A 6,000-nucleotide genomic window follows, 5' to 3' on the forward strand; every position below is an offset into this window, starting at 1 on the left:
GAGAGAACCACATGTTTCTTGCCCAGTCAATGAAAAAGACTGTGGTTTTCTAGTAATAATGTATATTACTGGAGTAATTCTGAGCTCGACCATTAGGAAGGGATCAGGGAGGCATCTAATCATGAAATTACTATGTCACATGAGATGCCATCTATAGTATAGGTCAAGGAAATGAAACATCCAGGAGAGTCTATGTTCTGGTGAGTACATACGTTTGCTTATTACCTCCTGAATAATCATTTTTCCTAGTTTATTGACTAGAAATTAGAATATTCCTTTCAAAGTTCCCTGAAAGGTAAACCAGAAAGGAACTCCCAAAAAGGGAGAGTGGGAGGTCTTCTCTCAGGTCATCTTCATCATCATAATTCACTTTTTGTCACCATTTCTGTGCATGGAACCTAATATCCATGAATATTGCAAGTTATTAGACTGAGTCTCTTCCCTCAAGGACTTTTAAGTACATGTGGAAAGATGACACAGGTTCATACAAACACCAATGCCATTTAGTTATTGTTAAATTTCCACTGGCAGTTACTATCAAGACTACAAAAATTGAGAGGAATGTTTCTGTGGGGGGGGGGGGGGGAGTAGGATTGTCAGTAAAAACTGAGCTTGAGAAAGTTATGCATGAGAGGCTAGATTTAATTAGATTTCATTAGATTTAATGAAGGCAGCAATGCATATATTATCTTCAAATGATGATGAACGGAGCAATTTGGCAATAACTGTGACTTTAAGTAGAAAAATTGTTGAGAGAAAATGTTGGATATGAACCAAGTTATGTGTCTGTCAAATATAAAAGGACAAAGACATACTCGAATTAGTAAAGCGTGTTAGAGAACAATAATAATATCGTCTAGGTAATGCTAGATTAGGAATAAGCACAACCTGGGTTCATATTCTGCCTGGGAAATATGTTATCTGCGTGAAAATGGACCAAAAAAGTGAGTTCACTCTCTATTCCTAAGGAATTATCTGAAGTTATAAATTGCAAAAGATGCCTTGCACTGTATCAGTGAAGGTGGTTTAGATGTCTGAAGCTACGTGTAACTATGGAATCAAAATTCCAGACAAAGCCCTTAAATCTCTCATTTAATTAAAAAACAGTAATCACACTCTTTCACCCTTAATTATGATTATTGAGATTATATTCTAAAAATGGTAATTGTTTTAGAGCTTTCCTTTCAAAAATGTTCAGATCAACATGCAATTATTAAACCTAAACAAACACAAGACTGAAATCAACTTAAGTATTTGATTGGATGAGTTCATTACTTCCTTGGAAGATAACAGTCTCAGCAGAATTGGCAAGTATGAGTGATGCAATAAATCTTGGAATGAAATGAGGAAGAGGAGAATCATTACTGTCTTGAATATGGTAGCATAATAACAGGAGTGGTTGGGAGGGAATTATAAAGAAGGAAATTTAGACTTGATCTCAGGGAGATCTTCTGAATAATTAAAGCTTATTAAAGGTGGAAGAGACTGACAGTCTTTGTGGTGACCTGAAGGTTTCAAGGACTTTTCTCTTTCTCCTTTAAAGTATTTATTTTTACCAAGTGTTGGCATCTTGTTTCAACATGTGCAAAGACCAAAGCTGTAACAAATGCATTCGCTGACATCAGTGAATTCATAATTCACACCAGGGAGGTGGAAATCTGCACACAAAGATCTTTACTAGTAATATAAATGTCTAATGTTTCTTACAAAATTTGTCTCACAGCTTTGAGAGGAGAGGGTGCATAATGAACAGAAAATTGTCAAAGAATAGTGTGAAAATTGAGAGGCTTGCTTGATACTTGAAGAAAATGTAGCACTTCTACAATTAAAACAGTAGTCAGAGGTCATAGAGGTCAGTAATATGGTGAAAACAGAGATATGGACCAAAAAATAGACATCGTATTGATATTATAAAGAATATATACTTGGGGTTGCAGCTGGTGCTAACTGTTACAAGTGGGATAGAAAATCAGTTCATGAGAGCAAGTTTGTCGAAGGGTTTGAATGACAGGCAAATACTCCATTTACTTTAAAACATAATTTGAAATAGGAATATTTCTATTTTGATGGTTACTGCGTTTGAAGATGAGATGCAATAGTGGAAAAAATGAATACAGAAAGCAAATCACAATCACGAATATGCTGTTCAATATCAGTCTGATCTTGGACAACTCATCTAACCTCTCCTTTTCTATGAAATGATTGTCCAGACTACATGACTGATAAATCTTAAAGCCCTAAATGTATGATAATAAATAAAAATTATTTAGGTGTATACTAGGACCAGTGAGTCTACAAATCCATGAAGACACCAGAATTGTAGAAAAGGGATGGTTGAGATTGAAAAAGTAGGCCAAAATAGAGAAAGACAGGGAAAGAATGAAGGAGAGAGGGAGAGGGAGAGAGAGAGAGAGAGAGAGAGAGAGAGAGAGAGAGAGAGAGAGAGAGAGAGAGAGAGAGAGAGAGAGTGCTTTGTTTTTTGATCTCACATTGGGCTAGCAACGCTATTTTTTGGTTCATTATTTTTTAACTATCTTATAAATGAGTGTATGTGTATATCTGTGTGTACATATGCACATACATATATATATATATATATATATATATATATATATGTATATGTACAAATATAAACCTACTTGAACACACGTATACATATAATACAAATCCAGGAGGAACAATTTAGTACACAGGATAGAATGAAAGAATGAGAAAGGAGATACTTGTCCTAGCTCTATGTCTGAAGAATCTACTAGGGAGTATCTTAGACAAGTCACTTAACAACCTTGTGCCTCAGCCAATAAGAATGGGGAGAAAAAACTGCCTGAACAAAGGCCAAATTGGTGGTGCAGTGGATAGAGAACTGTCCTGAAATCAGTGAGCACTAATCTGGCATCACACATTTACTAGCTGTGTTATGGTCAGCAAATTATTTAACACTATTTGCTTCAGCTCCTCATCTGTGAAAAGAGCTGGAACAGGAAATAGCAAACCACTCTATAATCTTTGTCAGGAAAAGCCTGAATGAATTAAAGCGTGTCAGACACTATGGAAAGCCTCAGACAACTTTCTAATTTTATAAGTTATAACCAACTGTTACACTGTATTGAGGAATTTTTCTCCACATACCAATGTACTGATTGATTAGGGGGCAGCTAGGTGGTGCAGTGGATGGAGCACCAGTGTAGAAGTCAAGAGGACCTGCGTTCATATCTCACCTCAGACATTTGACACTCACTAACTGTGTGACCTTGGGCAAGTTACTTAACCCCAATTGCCTCATCCTGGATCATCTCCAGGCATCCTGATGAATATCTGGTCACTGGATTCAGATGGTGCTAGAGGAGAAGTGAGGTTGATGACCTCCACAGCCCTCCCTCACTCAAAACAAAGTCAAGTACAAGTCATGTCATCATTTCTCTGATATCATGGTCTTCTTCGGCAACGAAGGACGAACACACTGATTGATTATACATATATATGAGAATTTGGTGAAACCATTTAAAAGAGAACAAGTACAAATAGGATGTGCTAGCTAGGAGAAAAATTTGTGATCCTTCATAGAAAGTCAGGAGATCACATAAATATTTGAAAAATCATAAAATAGTTTGGTAGAATTTGTGAAATGCCAAATATTGGCCACAGCTTTGTAGTGGAAAACTGACAGTTAAGGGAAAACATTCTGAAAGGATAAACTTTGTTTAGGAGAGAAAAGAATGAGTAAGTGGAGCAATATGGAACTTATACATTTAAAGAATAAAGAGGGGGGAACAGGAAGGGGTTGGAAGTGATATGTGGGAATGTTTTGAAGTTGTAGTGACAAGAGTGAAAAAATTGACAATGTTATTCCTGAATGAAAAGTGACATTGGAATTAGTCATACATCTGCATTTACTAGGTTAGAATTGTCAATTTGCTGGCAGCTCCTTCTCTAACACTGTCTCTCACAGTGGCAATTTTTCATGAACATATGAAATTGGAGAATGTTCTGCTGTTGCACTTTTATTAAAAAAAAGTAAATACAAATTGAATGTCAACTGACATCCCTTCTTTCCTGACCCATTTCCTAATCCACACATCCCAGCCATGTCTATTAACTATCAATGAACTAGTTCTCCACTACCTTTGATTTAGTTTTCTCTTTCTGTCTCCTCTGTCTCTATCTGTCTGGTTGTCTGTCTCTTTGTTTATTCATTTGTTTGTTTTTATTTTTTGTCTTCTTTTCAATTGTTTTTCCTAGTTAGAAGATCATTACTACGTTGTGATGTTCTTCAAAAGGACAGACGTATTTACTACATGGAAGGAAAGATAATGCATCAGATCCCTAAAACTCCCCAAGTTCAGGCTTTTCTACGTCTTCCCAGTAGCCTCATAATGACTTTATTTCCTTTATATTCACATTAGAAAAAATCAATTTCACGGGATTAGATCTCATATTCAACCAATAGGGGATTTCCCTATTTATCTGGGTGTTCTTTTTATACTATTTAGAAAGAGGGAAGGACTTTAGTATTTTACTACAAGGACTCTGAAATGATTTTAAAAGTTTGAATAAATAATGGTAGACCTGGAAAAAGAATTTAAATATTTTCTACTCCAAGCTCATACTTTACAGTACAGTGGATAGAAATCTAGGCCTGGAGCCAGGGAGATGTGAGTTCACATCTGACCTCAAGACACATACTAACTTGTATACCTCTGGTTAAATCATTTAACCCCTGTTAACTTCAGTTTCTCAATCTGTAAGGAAGGGACAATTAATAGCACCTTCTTCTCCAGGTTATTCTGAGGATCATTTCTGCAATAATTGTAAAGGACTTAGCACAATAGCTGGCATAAAGAATGTGCTATATAAATGTTAGTTATTATTCTTGTTGCTATTATAAATATCGGGGGGGGAAGATGAGATGATTGAAGATTACGCAGTCATCAAATACACAGACTGGATTAAAATCATGTACACAAATAATAACTAACAATAATATAGCACCGACTATGTGCTGTATTAAAGATGTTATCCCATTTGATCTTCCCAACAACCCTAGGAGGTAGGTAATATTATTTTCCCAATTTTAAAAATGAGGAAACTGGGAGAAGCAGAGGTTAAATAATTTCCTCAAAGACACATATTTAGTAATTGTCTGAATTACTCAAGTCTTCCTGACTCTACAATTAGCAACCTGTAACTTACCTGCTTCTATAGCTTATTAATGGTAAATGTAAATTTTTATGTTAATAGACACATTATTTCAATTATATTGCCATATTAGAAAAACTACTGAAATATATTCTTTATAAAAGTCCTTCACTAGATTCTTGTTACGGAAATTCTTCCAAAGAGTATGTCCAACTTTTTGCTATTAAAGACATATCTTTGAGTGTTAGGTTGTCTCTTGACAACAGTCCTTACGAGAAAAGAGCAGAAAAATAATTTGGGGGTTATGAGTTACATATATTTTCAAGTTTTAAATGGTTGTTATGTAAAAGAGAGTTGAGGAATTTTTTCTGGGTCCAGGAAGCTGAACTGGATTGAATGCATAAAAGTGACATATTCACAATGACACACTGAATATCAAAACTAGAGGGGAGACGAACTAGCTTTGAACTTCCATTTTGATGTGTAAGGAAATGAGATGGATTGTCTTAGGAGCAATTAGGTTCTCCTTCATTTTAATATTCTGGTGGAGCTATATTTTCTTGAGTAGGTATTTGTTGAAGTACAGAGTGTACTTGATTCTCCAAAGGTATAGTCATCCATATACTCAGGCCATTCTCTATTTCACTCTTATTTTGGGATCTTTCGTGTTCTGTGATTTTCTCCCAACCCAAATAAATCGGACTTCTGAGTAAGTATTAACTTTGAAACTAATGCTATTATTATCTCCTTAATAATTATAACAATAATGATTTCTAATTCGTACTCCGCTATTTTTCTCTGTTGTTCAATTTCATTTATGTTTGGCTTCTCATGTTCCATCTCTCATTCTCTCCAAGAGGAATA

The sequence above is a fragment of the Notamacropus eugenii genome, chromosome Y (assembly GCF_028372415.1).
Source record: "Notamacropus eugenii isolate mMacEug1 chromosome Y, mMacEug1.pri_v2, whole genome shotgun sequence".
NCBI classification, from domain to species: Eukaryota; Metazoa; Chordata; class Mammalia; order Diprotodontia; family Macropodidae; genus Notamacropus; species Notamacropus eugenii.